The sequence below is a fragment of the Onychomys torridus genome, chromosome 5, assembly GCF_903995425.1.
Source record: "Onychomys torridus chromosome 5, mOncTor1.1, whole genome shotgun sequence".
NCBI lineage: Eukaryota > Metazoa > Chordata > Mammalia > Rodentia > Cricetidae > Onychomys > Onychomys torridus.
This window is the reverse complement of record NC_050447.1, coordinates 45,735,780-45,758,393: the sequence shown is the minus strand read 5'-3', so window position 1 is coordinate 45,758,393 and position 22,614 is coordinate 45,735,780.

Below are 22,614 nucleotides of genomic sequence, written 5' to 3'. Positions count from 1 at the left end.
GACAAATTAGTGAGCCCCACAGTCAGTGAGAGACACTGTCGTAAAAATAATGTGAAGAGCCGTAGAAGAAGACCTTAGACATGGATCTCTAGCCTCCATACACATGTATATTTACATGCTTGTGCACCCATGCACAAGACACACAGTACACACACATACACACACACACACACACACACACACACAGAGAGAGAGAGAGAGAGAGAGAGAGAGAGAAACACATATATACATACATTACACACACCACTACCCATAAAAAACTAAATAAAATTCAGATCTTACAAGTATTTTCATATCGTTTTTAACTTTTTGCTCCAAACTATAATATATGTGAAGTTGTCCAAATATGTGAATAAACAATCATGCATCCACAGTCTCTCTCTCTCTCTCTCTCTCTCTCTCTCTCTCTCTCTCTCTCTCTCTCTCAACAAGAGGGATACAGAATCAAAATTCTTTTGTAAAATCCAATTTGAGGGACTGAAGAAATGGCTCAGTGTTTAAGAGCATTTGGTGCTCTTGTAGAGAATCCAGGTTCAATTCCCAGCACCCACATTGGGCAGCTCAACCACCTGTAACTCCAGCTCCAGGGACTCCAATGACCCTTTCTGATCTCTGTAGGCATCCACACACAGATGTGCACACACATACATACACACACATGAAAATAAAGTAAATCTTTTTGAAAATAATAAGTCTTTGCACTAAATTGATTCAAGTACATCTCATGTAAATATCAGTGTATTTAATTTAAATTTGGACTGTTTGAACATTCTCTATGACTTTTCAACTTTCTTGTCTTCTCTTCAATGAGGTTTTGGGTTCCTTTTTTTTTTCTCTCTCTCTCTGTTCCCTCACTCACTCACTCCTCTCATTATGTTGGCATTTCTGAATTATTTGCATTTCTTTTCATGATTGTGGAGGAGCTTGTCAAAGTTCATCATGACCTGGTATGCTTGTTCCATTCCCAGATAAGTCAGGACCTTTGAACACTTAGAAGCCTTGGAAGTATTGACCCGCAGTACAGCGCTTCTGGCCCAGCAGGTGCCAAGCACCAGCTCTCTCCATACCCCCAGCACCACACAGAAAAGTTCTTTCTTTCCTTTCATATGTTTGTGATGAAGAAGATTTGATGAAGACACACGAGTCAGAGGAAACAGCTTCATTCTGTGTTGTTCTGTACTGGGAGTGGCATCCAGAGACTTGCTGGCACTCTGGAAATGCCTCCACTGAGGCACACCCCCGGCCCTCACTGGGAGATTCTAGACAGGCACGCTACCACCAAGCCACTCCGACATGCCAATGTCATGAGTTCTAATTATCCAGATACGTCAGGGCTGTTCGGCTTTACTGTATTTCTTCTTATCCAGCCAACAACCATTAGATTTTCCTATCAAATCTTCTTATTGCATTCCATTTTCTCGTTTGTCTCTGAGATCACTGATGTCACCTTCCCTTTGTGTTCCCTTAAAGTTGGGGGTTGGGGATGAAATTGCTCAGTTTCTGTTTTACTGAAAATGTCAGTTCACCTTTTCTTTTGAAGGATATTTTCACTGGGTATAGAATTCCCAGGTGGCAACCGTCCTCTTTCAGTGCTTTGATGCCTTTGAGGGAAATTTTAAAATATGTAAACTGGCTTTGTTTCACAAACTCTTTTGAAAAATCTGCATGTGGGTGGGTGCATGTGTCTGTATGCATGCATGTGTGTGTATGCATTCGTGCGCATATGTATGTGAGTGCAGACACGTGTGTGTGCATGAATGTATGTGTGTATGCATGCAAGCATGTGAGTATGTGTGTGTGTATGAGTGTATGTGTGTGTGCTTATGTGTGTTGTGTATATGTGTGTGCTTGTAGGCATGTATGTGCATATGTGTGTATATGTGTATGTGTGTGTGTGTGTGTGTATGCAGGCATGTGTGTGTGCATGTATGTGTGTTCATGTATGTAAGTGCTGGTATGTATGAGCTATAGCATAAAAGTAGGAGTCAGAAGACAACCTTCAATGCTGTTTTTTGCCTCCACCTTGTTTGAACACGGTCTGCCTGTTGTTTACCTGATGTGTACTCCAGGCTAGCTGGCTCATGAACCTCCAGAAATTCTCCAATTCCTGTCTCTGAGTAGAAGAACCAGGGTTACAGATGTGAAGCAACTGACACAAACCTAGGTGACACCTGGGAAGAGAGACCCTCCAAGGAACTGCCTCTATCGGTCTAGCCTGTGAGCTTGTCTATAGGTTACTTTATTGATTGTTGATTTGTGTGGCGGGCCCAGACCACGGCAGCAGGCAGTGCAACCCCTGGGCAGGTGAGTCCGGGCTACATAATAAAGACAGCTAGCTGAGTAAGCCCGGAGAAGCAAGCCAGGAAGTGGCATTCCTCCATGGTCTCTGCTTCAGTTCCTGCCTCCAGGTGACTGCCTTGAATTCCTGGCATGGCTTCCCTCGGATTACAGCCTGTCACCTATAAGTCAGATAAATCCTTTCCCCTCCAGCTGCTTTCAGCCGTGATGTTTGCCACAGCAACCAAAAAGCAAACCAGGACATCCTGCCAACACGACACCCACTGAGTCATCTCTGCATCCTTGATTCACAAACGGCCAGAGGCTTGATCCTGATGGCTTTGTCTACCTGTCCAGAAAGAACATTCTCAAGCCTTTTTAAGGCACCTTGTGGTGAAATTCACTTCTTGTCCTTGTAAGGTATTTCGTCTGTATCAAAATAAGGCCTTTGAAGTCATATGTTGCTGGGATGAGTCCCGCTCTCTCCCTGTCAGCACCATGTCTTGGAGGAACTCGAAGAAGATCCGTCTCTTCCAAGGATTTTGTTTGGTTAGATTTCTAATGGCACCTGAGATGGAACCAGAGGCCCTGAGCCTACCACCAAACTATACCCCAGCCCCTTCCGCGGGCTTTTCTAAGTGTTTAAGTAGGACATTCGTTAAGCCAGCACTCAGTGACTCTGCGATGCATGCCCCATGGCTTCCTGCCACGGAGCCATCTCTCCAGCCCCCAGCACTGAACTGAGGATACAAGGGAAATAAAAGAAACATGATCTCTGCTCTTAGTGAGCTTACAGTCCAGCCAGGAAGTAAGGCCAATAAAGAAGCAGTTACCAAACCAGCACGGCTGACATGGGCAGCTTTCTGCCAGCTGGTGTTGATCATATAATATGGCTTTACCTGCCAGGGCGGGGGTTGTCAAGTCCCTGACTGGGGTGGGAGTCACTGCGTTTACCCATCCTGGCTACCAGTACAGTCTATCCATCAGAATATCTATTAGATTATTGTATGAATTCCTGGTGACCTCCACCTCTCTATCTGTCTGACTGTCTGTCTCTGTCTCTGTCTCTGTCTCTGTCTCTGTCTCTGTCTCTCTCTCTCTCTCTCTCTCTGTCTCTCTCTCTGTCTCTCTCTCTGTGTCTCTGTGTCTCTCTGTCTCTCTCTCTCTCTCTCTCTCTCTCTCTCTCTCTCTCTCTCTCTGTTTGTGTGTGTATGTGTGTGTGATTTGCACACATGTACACTCAGGTACACACAAGCACATGTGTAGGTCAAAGGTTAACATCCAGTGTCCTCCTCTATGATCCTCCACCTTAATTTTGGAGACAAGGCCTCTCACTGAACATGAAGCTTCTTCAGTTTCTCTAAGCTGGTTGGCAGCGAGCTCTGGGGTCTACCTGTCTCCCCTACACACACCTGAAGGCTGGCCTTACAGACACATACCGCCATGCTGAGCTTCTTAATACTAGCTCATCAATTTTTAATCAACTACCTTTTCCAGCAATGGTTTGCTCAGGGACCACTATAGACTGAAGGTTAGGCAGGATCCATGTGCTCTTACGTGAATTCTGGGAATCCAAACACAGGTTCTGCTGCATGTGTGGGATCCTGCATGTGTGGGATGCACTCTACCTACTGAGCCATCTCCCCAGCCCACCACTTTGTTTTCTGAGGCTAGCCACACTCCTTTTTAAAGGATCCATGTAAGGTCCAGATTCACCTGTGGCCCATGATGTCCAGATTTTTTTTTTCTCTTCCTCTTTGAAAAAGACAGGAGTTGAGAGAGAGGGGCTCCTGGCATTCAGAAGCCTCTCTCAGAATGACCAATGTATGGATGTGCCCATGATGTCAAGAATGCTTGTGGGTTAAATCCAAATCTGGAGTCACACGTGATAAAGGGAGGTATCCTTTCTTTAACATCCATGACCATTTACATTGTCAGTTTCTAGTTTCCCAAGCTCTGTGTGTTCTTCCTCTGCTGTGGTCTGAGGTAATGATTTTCCTGGACTTTAAATAACTGGATCACAACTGAATAGTGACATTGCCTAGATCCGCAGTCTCTATGAAGATGCTGTGGGGGACAGGCACTTGCTGCAAGCAGATGAGAAGGGACCATCAGAGCAGGAAAGGATGTCTGGAGAGTAGTCACTCTGTGCACCACTTACTGTCCCCCTCTGCCTGCCTGTCCACCCTGTCACTTAGGGCTTGTTTGCAACTTTTAAAGTCACGGGTGATTTCAATCAACTAGGGGAAAGGAAAGCCTGGGTGTTTTGGCTAAAGCTGGAGTAAGAAGTGTGGGCATCAAAATCCCAGGCTTTCCTCTACTGAGCTAGTTCTGAGGCTCCATGACAGGACCCAAGGGCACCAGGACACACAGTCAGGTGCCATCTGCTTGAATCTGAATTCTCATCAGAGTAATATGACTGAGGAACCAGAAATGACAACTCTTGACTGTATTCATAGAGACAATGAGTACCAAAATTTGGTACATATTCTTTGTGTATGTGTGTTTGTGTGTGTGTGTGTGTGTGTGTGTGTGTGTGTGTGTGTAGATATTTATGTGTATGTGCATACCTGTCTGTCAGTTGAGGGGATATACATATTTGTACATGTGCACATGTTCTGTTTGAGGAATAAATACATATTTTAACATATGTTCATGTGTGTATGGGAGAGCAGGTACTTGTGTGCCTGTGTGTATATGTACAGAGCAGGAAAGTAGGTACACATATCCATACATATATGGTGGGTATGTGGGCATATGTATATTATATATGTTTGCATTTATGTATGTATGCACACATGTGTAGATATATAGATCTATGCATGTGTACACCTGCCTAGATGTGTAGGTGTCTGTACGCTTTGGGGTAGAAACGTGATATATAATGGGGGATTCTGTGTGTATCTGTACTCATGTGTGTATATGTTTGTGTACATGGGCACATATGTAGAGACCATGATACACCACTTGGTCCATCTTCAAGAAAGAGTCCTCCTCATGACTACCTATTGGTGAAATTATTAAGGCCACTCCACGTAGTTAAAAGGGAGGTTTATTTTGTGGGCTAACTTACAAATGAAGGGGTAGGTTGCAGGGTCTGGCAAAGGTATAGCGCAGTCCAGCGGTGTTCTCTGGAGAACTTTGCTTGGTCTACCTCCAGCGTCCAGGGTCCAGGAACCAAGAGAGAAACCTCTTCCCGATCCTTGGTCTTCCGCTTCCTCCTCCGCCCTGCCTTGTGGGCATGAGCATTACCGAAGCCTCAGTGGGGGTTGGAACTTCCAGGCCAATGCTGGGATGGCTATCCACCACAACTACCAGGCTAGAGAGGGCTGTGGGAGGTTAGTGTATGCTCCATTCAAGATGCTCAGCATGTCCTTGGTCCCCAGACTATACTGGAGGAAATAGGAATACTTTCTCCTTCATAGACGCTCATCACTGGTCAAACATTCATAGAGTCTAGAGTTCCCAGTAGGCAACTTCAAACTTCAGAACCCTTGTCTTTCCCAGCAAGTCGGATCAGATGCAAAGCCATCCTGACTCACATTTTCTTCACCTTGATGGTGACTGGTGACTTTAGAGACCACACACATGAACATTGCCTCTGTGCGCTAAATTCACAAATAAAGCAATGGCAGATGGGTGGGACAACATCAGCTGCTAATCCACTGCCCTTCCCATCAGCAGCTTACTTAGGGCCCATCATAGGCCAAAGGTTGTGCAATCACTGTCCGTGCTCAAGTGTGTGAGAGAACAAGGCACACACCTGCATACACTGTCCTTGCTGCTCCAATGTCAGGAGTCAGAACAGGATGTGACTGGGAGGCCAGCATGAAGGCCTTCGGTTCTGTTCTGGTTTAGCCACTTGGAGACCAACAAGGGTTCTCCAGCTGTCTAGCTCCAGTTCACATGATACATGAAGACAGCAATGTCCACAAAAAATGATTCTGCCTAGCATGTTTCTCTCAGGCGTTTCTCTCTTCTGAGCCTCTGCCTTACATTCCCTTCCTTCCTTCCAAGAACATGGAAAGAGAATAAGAATTCTACCCAGGATTGGGGGGTGGGGTGGACATCTTGCTGGTTCCTTTGTGTGATGGGGACAGGGGAGTTGATTCACAGCTCATTCTGTGTCTGACACCATGCCAGAGGAGTCAGTTGTCTGGGTGGTGGTGGCTACAAGCTGTGGCCACTAGAATGGGAGTGAGACTTCTCCAAGTAGTTCTGGTCTCTGGAGAGATGGAGATCATTAATGAAGGCACTGTACTGGGTTCCTGTAAGACTGAATTGGTCTCATTATAATTATGGTCTTCAAAACTTATAGCCCTCTTCTTTGTGTTGACATGAAACAATCTCTCTCTCTCTCTCTCTCTCTCTCTCTCTCTCTCTCTCTCTCATCTGTGTGTGTGTGTATGTGTGTGTGTGTGTGTGTGTGTGTGTGTGTGTGTGTGTAACATGTGCATTGAGCATGGTATATACACATGTGTGTACTCACTCAGCAGCCAGGAGAGGAAACTGGGTCAGGTGTCCTGCTCTATGACTTTCTACCTTATTCCTTTGAGACAGTGTCTCTGAATGAACCTGGAGCTAGGCTGGCAGCCAGCAAGGCCCAGAGATCCTCCTGTTTCTGCCTCCTATAGTGCTGGGGTTACAGGTGCAGGGACAATCATGTCTGATTTTTATATGGGAGCTGGGGATTTGAACTAAGGTCCTCATTATTGAAGAGCAAGAACTCATCCCCTGAACTATCTCTACAGCCATCAAATACCTTTGAATGTGTAAAATTGCAGAGATAGGAGAGCACTCCTTAGAGTCATTGCTGCTCTAACAACCTAACTTGACAAAACTGAATGCTGACATCCCTACATGACTCCTTAAGCCATGGTCTGAAGCATTATCAGTGCTCAAAAACGCAGACACAGCAGCCCACACCAGCATTTGCTGTGGATATCTGTGAATGTGTTGCTCTGATGGTTAATAAAAAGTGCTAATTGGCCAGTAGCCAGGCAGGAAGTATAGGTGGGACAAAGAGAGAGGAGAACTCTGGGAACAGGAAGGCTGAGTCAGGAGATGCTGCCAGCCACTGCTGCCATGAGAACCAAGATGTAAAGTACCGGTAAGCCACAAACCATGTGACAACTTATAGATCAATAGAAATGGGTTAATTTAAGATATAAGAACTAGATAGCAAGAAGCCTGCCACAGTCATACAGTTTATAAGTAATATAAGTCTCTGTGTGTTTACTTGGGTCTGAGTGGCTGCGGGCCCCAACAGGACTGGAAAAATATCCAGCTACAAGCATTTACCATGGTGGGTTCCAGTTGGGTAAGTCTCCATTTCTGCTGCTTAATCAGCAATGTGACCTCACTCTGCCAGGAGCCCCAGCCTATTCCAACAGTTGAGACAAGAATTGCTGGATGGCTCATCTTCACTGTCAACTTGACTAGTTTAGAACTGTCATGGCAACACATCTGGGTATACCTGTGAAGGTATTTCCCAGAAGGATGAACTGAGTTGGGAAGACCCACCCTGAATGGAGGCCACATCACTGCATGAGATGGAGTCCTAGAGTGAATAAAAAGGAGACAAGTACCAGCATTCATCTCAGTCCACATATGACTGTGGATGTGATATGTTCATGGCAAGGGCTTCACCACTATGATAGACTTTACCCTCAAACAGTGAGCCAGAATAAGCCCTCCCTCTTCCCCTCCCCTCCGCTCCCCTCCCCTCCCTCGCTCCCTTCAGTTGTTTTTGTCAAACAGTCTTTCACAGTGATAAGAGATTAACCAATTAATTGTAATATTAAATAATTAATTGGTTACTTCCTCATTATCAGGTAATAATTTCCAGTGGTTTAAAATAAGTAAGTGGTCTATATTTTTCTTCGTAATTGATAATGACAGTGACAGTTTAGATGAGTTGTAAATATGATTCGCCTTTCTCTCTTGATAACTACATAGATTCTACGCTATTTCTTCAAAATAAGGACATTATTTTTAAAATTACATGAATTACTATTGATGCTTAATTTTTAATAAATATATATTTAACCCATGTACTACTTGAAAAAAAAAGTAATTAAGTAACCAACACAAACATGCATCTTATCTTGCTCCCTAGTGGGTCTGAGTAAAAGGATGCCACAGTTTTCAAAGACACCTTTTATCCCAGGAGTCATTTTTGTTCCCACAAAAACTCTTGCCCCATACTTCTCCCTGATCTCTCTCTCTCTCTCTCTCTCTCTCTCTCTCTCTCTCTCTCTCTGGCCTTGAACACTGAAGAAATAATGTTGCAATGAGGAAATCAAGACTCTAATCCTGCTTTTCTCTGGTAGCCATGGCTCCAGGCCAAGAGCAGTTCACAGAAGGGGGCATTCCCTCTGTGTCTCCAGAAGGAAGATGAAACCTGGCATGAAATGGTTAGAGATAAGACATTTCAAAATCTGGGAGCACAGCTGAATACCAAAACTGTATCAGATCATAAGCCAGATGTTCCCAGAACTTTTCATCCATTTTTTTCTGCTTGAAGGAGAAGTTTTTGTTCATAAAGAAAACAGTGAGCTGAAATTGCTATCACAAAGCCTCGATTCATGGTTCATGGTTATTTAAAATGAGCCCATTTGAAAATAATCAAAGATATGCATGATGATTTATAACAAGTGTTGTGAATTTCAGTGGTATTTATCATATGTATAATGTAGAAACGTCCCCAGTGGATTACCATAAAGGATTTGTTATATAAACAACAGTACTTTCATTTGACGGACTGCTATGCGGCCATTAAAAATCACATTGTTGAAGAATATTTAATGACTTGAGAAATGTTTGCAATGTTTTTAAGGCAAGAAAATCATGTTTCAAAGTAGAATGTGTGATGTGATCATATTTTACATCGTTATAATTCAGATTATCATCTGAGGCCTCCTCTGCTTTGGGATCGAAGATTGGCTTAAATTCCCAATCCCAGGACTCTCTGGTTCAAGTCCCAAGAAGCCAGGTGCCTTTTCACAGCTCCACCTGCCGTTGCTTCCTCTACACCCTGAGTTCAATGAGGAAGTCAACCTCCCTTATCTGTTTGCAAAGCAAAATCAGCAGGTGCATGCCCAAGGATGCCACTGTTCCTCCTGTTTGTGGAATGAAACTCATGAGGGAGATGAAAGATGTATTGACAGGCTGTTGTAACATGAATGGAAAAGTTATACAATCCGCTATGCCATGAACACAGCTTTACTAGATAAAGAGGGCCATGCCGATGTAATTAGAGGTCTAGATGGCATCTTCTTGGATCCATGTGGCTCCAACCCAATGACATGTTTCTTCATAAGAGTCTGAAGAGCCCCCTTTACTCTTCCCTCCACGCAGTCTCTATGTCTCTCTGTCTCTGTCTCTCAGTCTCTCTCTCCCTCCCTCCCTCCCTCTCTTTCCCTCTCTCCCCTCTCTCTCTCCCTCTCTCAATAAAGCTCTAAAAAGGTTTAAAAAAAAAAGAAGAGTCTGAAGAACAACAGAAGAGATGGCTCAGTGGTTAAAAACACTCATTGCTCTTGCAGAGGACCAAGGTTTGGTTCCCAACACCTGTATAGTGGCTTACAAGCATCTCTAACTCTAGCTCCAGGGGATCTAATTTCTAATGCCTTCTTCTGGCCTCTGTGGGTACTGCATGTGTATAGCAAACAAACATACAAGTAAGCAAAACGGAAAATAGTAATAAAGAATCTAAAGAGAAGACTGAGATAGACGCAGAGCAAAAACCATGTAGAGGTAGAGAAAGAAATTAGACATGGTACCACCATCTGCCATGGTGCCACGGTGCACCATGTTACCACAGTCTGGTTCCTGGAGCCACCAGAAGCTTGGAAGTGCTAGGTAGTAGCTTCCTCTAGAGCCTGCAGAGGGGCCATGGCCCTGCCATTGTGTTGACTCCAGACCTTAAGAGGAGGCATTCCTGGTTTGTGGCGATTCAGTATCCCTGGAAATTCATACAATCACTTTAGTACAGACGGTGCAAAAGATGGCTCCAACTTGTGAAAAGGAACTAAAGTTTGGGGCCAGGTGTGGTGGTCCATGCCTTTAATCCCAGCACTCAGAAGGCAGAAGCTGAGGGATCTCTGAGTTGGAGGCCAGCTTGGTCTACAGAGCAAGTCCCAGAACAGTCAAGCTTAGGCAGTGAAGGAAAGTATCAAAAACAGAAAGTTGGTGAAGATGTAACTGAATGTCAGGGTGGAGAAATAGCTCAGGGGATAAAGTGTTTGCCGGGTAAACATGAGGGCCTAAGTCCAAATCCCCAGCACCCACATACAAGTCAGGCTCATACACATTTGGGAGTTATCAACATAGGGGTCATGGTTAAGAGAAAGCAAGACAACTAAAGATGTCCTTAAGGAGAAGACTGATGGAGGAAAGGCTGATGTCTGAGTCTTGGGTTTTAAGCCACTAGAAAGTGGCAAAGAACCAAAGAAAGAGCGTGGACAAGGAGTTTTATGAATTATGCACAGGGGACCCCCACCCCAAGGTTATCCCTCGAGTGCAGGCAAATATGCTGGGAAGATGCACGCCATGTGGGCATGGTGGCGGCAGCAGCAGCAGGCAGTAATTCACAACCGAGATGCTGCATCCACATGGAGAGTTTATTATAATAGAGACCGAGATGCTGCATCCACATGGAGAGTTTATTATAATAGAGACCGAGATGCTGCATCCACATGGAGAGTTTATTATAATAGAGAGATGAAGAGAAAGATAGGAAAGAGAGAGAGAGATGCGCACGTCCAGGGAGGAAAAAGCAGAAGAGAGAGAGGAAGAGGTGGTTTGTCCTTAAAAAGAGGCTTGTACATCAGGACTCAAGGCAGCGCCAAGGACTGGGATTTCAAGGGGTGGATCCGAAAATTAACAACGAGGGGAAGGGAGATGGCAACTCATAGGGGGAGGGAGAGAGAGAGATGACAGCAGAGAGTGAGAAGGAGTGTGGATTAGAGGAGAAAGGATTCTGTAGGAAAGGGAAGTCATGAGCATAGAAGTCTCAGTGCATGGGAGTTTCAGTGTGACCGACACGGCTGGATTCCTAATGAAATACCTGTGCCCAAACGGCAAGTGAGTCCAGCATATGCGCAGGAACACTTTCAGATGGAGTCTGAGGAGTAACCCTGTCATTTCCCGAGAAACGCCACCCGAACAGACCCTCCTCGCAAACAAGGATGCAGAAACCTAAGGAGCTTGGCCTTGTCATGGTGCAGTGTCTGTTAACACTGTGTTTTGTGGCCACAGTTGCCAAGGGAGAAGAGCTTTGGGTTATGCTGTGGGTTAGGCAAACGTGATAAATATTGATTCACGCATAACTAAAAAGACTAAAATAATCCTGGAATAAAATCATCCTTGCAGTTAGCAGAGGGACAAAAATGAAGTAATTTGATAGTGGAAATTCACACAAGTCAACTCTTGGCTTCAGTACAGCCAATTAGAAGCCATTTATTACTCAAAGCTCACTGTGATTCCTACTCTGCACTTTTTTTCTTCTTGGCCTGAGAAGGAAGGAGGAAAGAGAAGAGCCTCAGGGGCACAGCCGTGACATCAAGACAGTGGAGCAAGAGAATTAAGCTTATTGGCTCCTACACTCTTTCCCACGATGATTTTAACACCCTTGACATACTTCTGTGGGTGTGTCCAAGGTGATAAGCCAACCTGTCTTCTTTCACTCAATCACCCTTGAAATTAGAATGAGGTTAGTGTAATATTTTATAACAGCATTATTGATGTGTAATTTGAGTATGACACAATCTATTCATTCAGTGTGTTCAATGACTCATATTCACAAAGTTATGTAACCATAATTATATCTCATCACCCCAGAAAGAAACACTGTACTCACCAGCAGTCACCCCTCTAAAGCCCCTGGCTTCTAGACACCACCCATGTGCTTCCAATCTCAGTGGATTTGCCTATTCTGGCTAATTCTACAAGTGAAATCATGCAGTACGTAGTTTTTGTGTCTGGCCTCTTAAACTAACTAATGAGGACACAAGTATCATGTTTTTATGGTCCATCTATGCTGTAGCACACATTGTTATTTCACTGCCTTTTACAACAGGAATGCATCCCATTAGTTGGACATAAGACATTCATGTTATTAGAATTTATTGCATTTGTTAGTCACTAAACATCTGGATATTTCTAGTTTGGAGCTGCTAAGAACCATGCTGCTGTGAACATTCCTGTGAAAGTTTTATGTATTTAATATTTTGTTTTATGACAGGATCTAGCCTCAAACTCTCAACAATCCTGTTGTCTCACCCTCCCTCAGCTGGGATTGCAGGCCTGTGCCACTATACCTGACTCTATACATCTAAGTTTGAACAGATGGGCGATCTGTGGGGAGGCAGGCACCGTCTCATTTCAGCCAGGATCCAAGACTCCTCAGCCCTGACTACAAAGCCCGTGCTTCTAATCTAGATTTATTTCTTCTACATTTAGAAGTTTAAAATGCAAGCATGAAGACCTCAAGACCACCCTCAATGAGCCCAGATCCTAAGCAGCCACATAAAAAGACCAGGTATGCTGCACACATTGCCAGAGGAGGTAGGAGGAGATGGAGTCAGGAGACCCCTGGGACTTACTGGATGCCAGTATAAGTCCTAGTTGAGTGTGAGACCCTGCCTCAAAGGCAGAAGGTAGGTTATAGAGCATGCAATGTCCCCTATGGCCCCTGTGCCCATGTACATAGGTTGTGTGCACTTGCATACACATGTGTATAAACACCACACTTGCATGCATACATGCACACACACTCATTATGTCAAGTGAATTTTTCTGTATAAGTAAGGCTGGCTGTGACAACTCTCAGCTGGTCACACCAGTCTACTTGAAAGCTACCATCTCCAAACACATGGCCCCTGGGAGAAAATATTTGTAAAGGTAGAAGGAGGCCCTCTGATTTTGTCAGAAAAGTGCTGGCGAGTGTTGCTCTGAAGAACGTCTAGAAGCAATTAGGCTTATTCTGAGGAAGAGGCTGCGGTCTGAATACTCAGGCCCATTCCGAAATTGAACACCGAAACCCTCACCCAAAGCAAGGGTATTAAAGGCAGGGTCTCCAGGGTGACTTGGTCATTAACAAAAGTAGTGTCCTTATAACAAAAGTCCAGCGAGTTGACTAGCACTGTTCCCACCTTGTGAAACCCAGGAAGCAGCCAGTACCTGTAATCCAGGAAGCTGTGCTGGCGCTCTGAACCTGGGACTGTCACAGTCTACTTGTGGGATATTTTGACCACACTCTGTCACTCTCGAGACTGACAATAATGTTTACCTTGAATCAGAGGCTGGACTAGCTACTAGCTGACCAGAATTAGCCATAGAGGTTTTGAAAGATCCAGGACATATAGAAAGACACAGGAAGTAGTAGGGAGGGACTTAGGAAGAGGCTCGGCCATTTTGGATGGAGGAAGGAGAGAGGTCACCGGTCACTTCTCCACCACTTCTCTGATCAATCAGGGTTTTATCCCAAGTTTCATTTAATAATAGAACAATATAAGCAATTGTTTCCTCTGCTGTTTATATTTGAGTTTGTTAGTCCGTGGTAGTTTGTACGGTAACCTGAAGAGAGCTAAAGCATGCGCTAGAATGAGGAGGGAATGTGGAACCAGGGTTCTGTCTCCATCCTGCCGGACAGTCCCAGCACATGGACAAAGCCTCCCCTTCAGATTCACCATGTCTTGTTCTACACGAAAGAATGCCTCCTCTTTTTTTTCCATCACAGACATGCCCTCTGCACTCCGAAAGCCAGACTCTGATCTGTGTCTCTGGTCCCTTGCTTCTTCTACCAAGCTTTCTCTTGTCTCTCTTCTCTTTGGGAAAATGTCTACTCCTGTTACTGGATTTCACCTCACCTGCCACTTTCTCCAGTGATAGTTCAGGGATCTGTGTCCAAGGAAACCAGGAGACTTGGGAGACACTGGAGAGTGGGTCTACACGGACACCCTCAAGGGTATGTAGCAGAGGCCACAGGCGTCCCCCTACTTCACTTCCACTGGCCACATCTATGCATGCATGCCCAACTTGCAAATGCAGGCACCTTTTGTGTGTGTGTCTTCTTTTCTGGGGGATGCTGGAGGTGACAGAGGAGGTATTCCTCAAGACCACCATCAATGATAACCCCCAACATTTCCTCCTCTTTTGGCATAAGTTCTTACTATTTTTGTCTTAGCACAAAGGTCAGACAGTGGGTAAAACAGAAAAGCCTTCAAAATACTGTTTCAACAAACCAGTGCAGGTGCTAAGACTGTTATGAAGAAGCACACACAAGTGAAGACAAGCTAAAGAGAAAACCTAGATATGATCTGTTGTTTGTGGGACCGGAGGGGTGACGTCATGGTTAAGAGTGCTTGTTGCTCTTGAAGAGGACTCGGGCTTATTTCCCAGCAACCATGTCAGGAGACTCACAGCCACCTGTAACTCCAGCCCCAGGAGTGCTGACACTCTCTTTTGGCCTCCTTGGGCACCTGTGCTCATGTTCATATAGCCACAGACAAACACACATGTGTATAGTTTTTAATCTCAGTGGGCTATATTAATGTTAATATTTTGGTTGTAATCCTATTCTATAGTTTCATAAAGAGATGTTACTGAGGGAAACTAAGTGGAGCATATACGGGATTTCTTTGTATTATTTCTTAATGATTATTTCAATAAAAAACCAAAATTTTTATACACATATACATTTTATATATACATATATATAGTTATATATAGAGTTATTTATATATATATAGTTATATGTAACAGTTAGGCTACCTAGATTGGCAAAACTAGTGAGGCAGCTCCCCTTCATGGGGGCCATTCAGGAGTCTAGGTTTCTCTGTCTTATTTCTATCTCCACACACAGAGTTGAAGCCAAGTTGACAACTATTCTGTAGCCAGAAGATTCTCGGTTCTACTCTGCCCCATGGTCCCACCCAGTTTCCCGGTCCCACAGCCATTTATAAAATAATCTCTCAGAGGCTTGTATTAATTACAAACTGTATGGTCTATGGCTTCAGCTTCTTGTTAGCTAGCTCTTTATTCTTAAATTAACCCATTCCTATTATTCTATATGTTGCCATGTGTCCATGGTATTACTGGTCTGCTAGCATCTTGTTGCTCCTTGGGCAGTGGGCTGGCATCTCTTTCAGCTCCACCCTTCTGTCTGTGTCTCCACTTGGATTTCCCACCTAGCTATAAGTTTCTTGCTATAGGCCAAAACAGCTTTTTTTATTATCCAATGGGAGCCACACATATTCACAGCATGCAGGAAGACATCCCACAGTACTTCCCCTTTTCTGTCAAATCAAAAAGGAAGGTTTTAACTTTAACATAGTAAAATTATATATAAAAAACTGGCTATCAAGCAATAATTACAGTTACAATATCTAATCTATTTGTATTTGGCAAAATTAGAGAAAACATTCTATCATCTATCCTATTTTGTGAGTCTAAAGTTTTATATCTAATTTATCTTTTATTGTAACCAAGGAAAACTATAATTATAACTATCTAGTCTTCAACTCCATCAAAGGCCCCAGAAGGATATAATATCACCTGAGTAAACAGGAAGTACATTGCAAGCAACTTGTCATGTACTACTGCAAGAAGCATTGCCTCCTTCGGGCCATACAGCTCAAGGTCATGGAGGAGTAAACACCACTACATTATTCCAGTTTTCTTTTCTGTTGCTGTGATAAAGTACTGACCAAAGCAATTTGAAGAGAAACTCACTTTACGATTCCAGGACACAGTCCATCACTGAGGGAAGACAGGACAGGAACAACTGGGCAGGAACTACTGTTGAAGGCTGCTTACTAACTTGCTCACTGGGCAGTTCTCAGACATCTTTCTTACATATCCCAGGCCCATCTGCCTAAGAATAATGCCACCCACAGTCGACTGGGCTCTCCCACATCAATCATTACTGAAGACAATCTCTTACAGACATGGACACAGGCTATTCTGAGCAGGGCAATTCCTCAGTTGAGGTTTTCTCTTCACAAGTGACTCTAGGTTGTGCCAAGTTGACAACAGAGACTAACAAGCACAGTGACCACTGAATTTCAGCTCATGAAAAAGAAAAGGGGACAGGGACAATCAAATCTTTTTTTTTTTTTTTTGAGTTGAGGATCAAACCCAGAGCCTTGCTCTTTCTAGGCAAGCACTCTACCACTGAGCTAAATCCCCAACCCACAATCAACTCTTTTTAACATCTGATGCAGGAATTGAATACATCATTTCAATCACACTGTATTGGCAAGAACTTGGCCACATGTGCACACTTACTACAGTGAAGCCTGGGAAGTATAGTGTATATTATGAATGACTATGTAGGCCAGTAAAACACTATCACTGTAGAAAAAAAGGGAAGACATAATCTGTCTGGGTAACAACCAACAATATTCTATGAAGTACAATGTGGTTGCCCAATAGATAGAGTGATTTTGATGTGTTCCCAAAACACCTTCTTTTGGGTAGACTATCTAACACGTTCTGTATTTTTCTGTCCTGACACTGAATGAGATCAAACTCTATCTGTGTTAGATCAAATAATGTCCTCCAAAGTGTCCACATCCTAGTGTCTAGAACCCAGGAATATAATTTAACATGGCAAAAAGGGCTTTGAAGCTGTGGCTAAGTTACAGATCATGAACTAGTGACTAGTGAGGGTTATCAATATGGTCCCTAAATGTACTCCCAAATATAAATAAGAGAGTTAACAAAAAGGATTAAACTCAGAAGAGAGAAAGAGCATGTCATGTGATAATAGAAGAATTCCAGCTTCTATGCTGATTTGAGGTAGAAGGGCCATGGGTCAAGAGACGCAAAGAATAAGCTCTAGAGTCGACAAGATGGCCCACCTAGTAAAGGTGCTTGCCACTAAACATGAGCACATGAGTTATAGCCCTAGGACCTATACAGTGGTAGAAAGAGAAAACAAATCCTAAAGGCTGTCTTCTTATCTACACACAGACAGACACAGACACACACAAACACACACACACACACACACACACACACACACACACACACACACGCACGCACGCGCACACACACACACACTGAATTTAAAGAACACAGCTCTCAAAATTGGAATAGATAAGAAAGAAAATTCTCCTAAAGCTCCTCCACAGGCAGCCACATCAACACCTTGACTTTAGTCAGGCGAGAATAACTTCCAACTGCAGCCTCTGGAGCTATAAGAGAGTAGAGTTAGGGCTTAAAGTTGTCAGACTTACATTAATTTGTAACAGCAGACACAGATAGGACTAATAATCCAGTTCCAACTAATCAGAAGACACCTTCCAGCTCTACTGATTGAGAGGCCATCAAAGAATCCATGGCGAGCCAACAAGAGTCTTCCCTGAGACTACCAATAGAACAGAAATCTCCCCTTCTAAAGAGTCTAGGAAATAGGGAAGCGTCTGGCTTTGGCTGTCAACAAAATGTTGTCTTTTTGCCACAGTAAAGAGGCCATCCAAACATTAGCAAAATGAGCTGAGAGATCGCTAAATCCACCTTCTGAGTTTCCAGTCCCAGGAGCCTGAAATGTTTACCCGTGGTTTGCTGGTAATTGGATGAATTTGTGTGATTTTCAATTTAAAAAATGGCTACCATCGTGGGTACCTGTGCTCCTCAGTTCCTGAAAGCACTAAAGAGTGAAGGGCAGGCATGAGCTTCAACAGCTTGAGGGGCCTTATTTCTTGGGAAAGGTACCGATTGGATAGTCATAGGTTGTGTTACCATAGCAACCAATCACTGAAAGTAGGACATGGGCATCTCTTGGCCTGGAAACTCAGGATGATGATGATGATGATGATGATGATGATGATGATGATGATGATAGTTTCTTATTTTCTTTTTGACATTTTCATGTATGAATAAAATGCATTTGAGTCCTTCTCACTCCATTATCTTGTCTTAATTTCCACCCTTCTCCCAATGAAACCCTTCTTCTCAACAGCTCCGTGTGTGTGTGTGTGTGTGTGTGTGTGTGTGTGTGTGTGTGTGTGTGTGTACATGGTGTTTAAATAGGACTGCTTGCACCGGCCTTGGTGGGTGGTTATTTACTGGAGCCTAGAGCATAGGCACCGTGTCAATCCTTCACTGACAAAAGTGACATCTCTTCCCCCAGCCACTGGGAATTATCGATAGTTCCTCAAGGAGAGATGGGCCCTCATAATCCCCTCCCCTTTCCACACTGAAATGTTGATGGTCCTGGTCCTGTGTGGGTCTTCTTTAGGTTACCACGGCTGTACAACTGCAGTGAGTTTGTGAGTCATGTCCAGAAGACACTGTTTTCCTGCAGTCCTCCCCAACTTCTGGGTCTTACCATCTTTCTTGCCCCACCCCTTATGTGAGTTCCCTGTGTTTTGGTTGGGGGGTTGATGTAGCTGTCCCCATTTAGGGTCAAGCATTCCACACTGCTTGTTCTCTGTGCTTTGACCATTTGTAATAACTGTCCATTTGTATATTAATGGTATTAAATACCGTGTTTATTCTCTGCATTAATTGTCATTTACTGCAAAAAAAATATTTCTCTGGTGGGGTACTGAGAGCTGAGCTAATCTTATAACATGAAGTTTTAATCAGGCCTATTTAAATATGTCATTTAATTTGTACTGAGAAAGGCAACCGTTCTAATAAGAGATTGCAACGTTTTTTTAAAGGAAAAAGAAAAACCATTGACCCAGATAGGATGCTTGATAATTCTTAATAAGTGCTATAAATGCTCATAAAAGAATGTGAAGATGCTTAATTGCTGAATAAATGAAATATAAACATTCATTAAGTTACTCAGAGAGTTCTTTAATATGTAGTGGGGAAATCATTTTATCAAATGCACTGTAAGTAATAAATGCTTATTTCCTTTCCTAAAACAAATTAATTCTTGAAATTGTTAACCACCATTTAAATGTTGCTTGACTTTTGTCTATTTGTTTCCCTTCTTTTAATTCTTTCCTTGTTTGTGTGAGGAAACATATTCCTCTGAGAGAGAGCAGCAGAGAGTGCAAGATGCCAAGCACAGGGAGTTGGGACCAGACTGTGGCTTTCAATCCCAGCCCTGTCATTCAGGATTTCTATGTCTGGCCAAGTTACTTAACTTGATTGATTTCCAAGGGGTGTAGGGGAGAGTGACTATTTTTAAGGTTTGTTTTTTTCTATTCGTGAGTGGGGGGGGGGGGTGTACACACTCAGGTGTGTTAATGCGACCTTGTGTGTATAAGTGCATGCGTGTGAGTCTATGGATACACACTTGCTGACTTGAGACAGGGTCTCTCACTGAAACAGAAACAGCCTTTTGGCTCTGCAGTCTGGCCAGCAAGCTCTTGGGGTTCACGTGTCTCTGTCTCCCCACCCCACCCCACCCCCGCTGCCACCAATGTTAGGATTATGACAAGCACGGCCATGCTCAGCCTTTTACATGGCTGCTGAGGACTCACATTCAGATTTGCAGAGTGAATGATGTACCCACCAAGCCATCGCCATAGCCCTCACTCCCAAGCTCCGAGAGTCGAGTCGTTGTGATGCTAGGTCACAGCGCTTCCAGGACACGACAGGCAGTGCTTTCCAACCTGAACTGTGGCTAGGGATTACTTAGAGATTTTGCTAAGGTCTAGAGTCGGTCACAGCCCAGGCCCAACTTCCACATGGTGCTGATAGCATTGCTCCAAACTTCAGAAAAGTGAGGTTTTGGGGTGTCCACCAAGCCTACAATGATCCCTGTTATATTTTTAACATCTTTTTTAGTTACATGAGTGCAAGTGCACATGTATCATGGAGTATATGAGGACACACAGAAGATAGCTTTCATGAGTCTGTTCTCCCTCCCAGGAGTCAAATCCAGGCTCTCAGGCCTGTGCATCCCATGCTCTTACCTGCCAATGCATCTCTCCAGTCCTCACAGTCATTTCTTTAGAAACTGGCCCAGTTCCCAGTGGTGGGTCACAAGCGGGTCATGTTGGTCATCCTGGCTCCTCTCCCAGCACCACCACCTTGCCATGGCAAATTATAGTAGAGGGTGTATCCTACCCAAACTAGGTCAAAAGAACATCACACCTGCTTGGGGATTTGAACATTGGCAACTAGAAATGTGGCATTTGTTCATTTCACAAATCTTAAAAAATGGGCAAAGAGCAGGGAAGAGATTGAAAATTTTTGAGATTTTTTTTGGGGGGGATTAGGGGGTTGAGACAGGGTTTCTCTGTGTAGTGTTGCGCCTTTCCTGGAACTCACTCTGTAGACCAGGCTGGCCTGGAACTCATAGAGATCTGCCTGCCTCTGCCTTCTGAGTGGTGGGATTAAAGGCATGGGCTACCACTGCCCAGCAGAATTTTGAGATTTTTGGGGAAAGCCCCTTCTATGGTGACTTTGGAGGCCATGTATTGACAAGAACAGCATAGCGGGTGGAGAAAGCTTGGGTCCTGGAGTGGATCTGCAGCACACGAGTACTCTGCCTCCCTACAGGCTGAGTTTGATGGTGATGAGAGGAAAAATATACATCTTTATTGCACAATGCCACGAAGGTTTCAGGGATATTACAGAAGCTGGCAATGCCCACTGGACACATACAGTTGTTCAACCCTTTCTGGGATCCTAAAAATTGCCCTAGTTAGACTTAGGATGTTCCCTTGGGATTGCCTCCTCCTATTCACTACCCCCAGAACTTTAACATGAAAGTTTGTGAGAATTTGATGAGCTAATAGGTGTGAATGTGATTCTCAACATACAAAATGATGCCAAGCTCTAAGGAAGCCTGCCAAAAATGTGATCTTTCTGAAATGCACCATGATCTAGATGTATTAATGGGGAAAACAAAACAAAATAGCTATTGACATGTGAACTCACATAAGGCCAATTTCTTTCTCTGGTCATTTCTAGCTTAGACTTCTTGCAGGCTAAAATCTACTAACTAGCAGTGAGGATTCAGGGAGTAATTATAAAGTTCATAATTTTCCTTTCAGATGTAAATGTTTATATTTTAAGAGTCCTCAGGGACAGAAGAATATTAACATTTTATATAACACTTTTCATGTTTATCCACACAGGAAATGTGGGCGTCCCCTGGAGGATCCTGGGCTTGCACACAGGAAAACAATCTTCTATACTGCGTTCCCAGGGGGCCTCTCTTCCATGACTGCTGGTCTCAAAAGCACATATCTGGGCTCCCAGCCCCGAGCATCCTTCATCTTCTATTTTTTATATCTCAAGGAGCCACAGAAAAGCTGTCCCTGCAGACAACTGAGTACAACCCTGTCTCCATCTGTAGCATGAATCTTCAAAGGTCTTATTAATAAAAACAAATCTTGAACCAGGTATTGGGGTGAATGCTGAAAAGATCAGAGAAGCAGAACAAGCTACAGCCACCTCACCTTGCCAGTTCCTCAGCTGATCCTGTTTCCTCAAACTGGAAGCCTCTGTGTCTTCATCCGGAATGAATCTCAAAGGAACTGCTGCTAAAAGCCTAAAAGCTTAACCAGGCTAAAAACTTCTAGTTCCTGGTTTTCACACTTTATATACCTTTCTGCTTCCTGTCATCACTTCCTGGGATTAAAGGCGTGAGTCACCATGCCTGGCTGTTTCCCATGTGGCTTTGAACACAGAGATCTGGATGGATCTCTGCCCCAAGTGATAGGATTAAAGGCGTGTGTGCCACCATTTTCTGACCTCTGTGTCTAGTGGCTGTTCTGTTCTCTGACCCCAGATAAGATTAGTAGGGTGCACAATATTTTGAGGAACACAATATCACTACATCCATTTCCTGAGGCCTATAGCCAGATTACAGCTGAGACCAGCCAACCAGGAAACCCAGAATCATATCAGCATCTTGGCTTTCTTCACCCATCTCCATTCATTTTCATGTCCTGGGGCTTGAGTTCACCCTTGTGTCTTTATGCACATTCTTAAGGAAATATGAGCAGTGGATGACATAATTCATGTGAGCCCCTTTGAGTCTGAGTGTGGGACAGGTTCTGTTGTCAAGAAAAGAATGTGAAGTCAAAACCTCCAACCTTCCAGTTACCAAAATGAAACCCCCTGGCCCAGGGTCCCATATAAGGCACATGTCTCTGTGGGATATGTACACAGACTTGCAGCTTTCCATAAACCCACAGCTCTAATGAAAAGCTATCAGGTGTTCCTAACAGTAAGGACACTAATTTCCTCTCCATGTGGCTTCTACGTCCTTCAAGAACAAAGGTTTGTCCTAGCTCAGTACACAGTCAATGCCCATAGTATGTGGAGCTGAAAAAATAGAAAATCAGGGACACAGCAAAACATATGCACATATAGATACCAAAGCTCAGAGGAGGGGTTGGGGAGATGGCTTGGTAT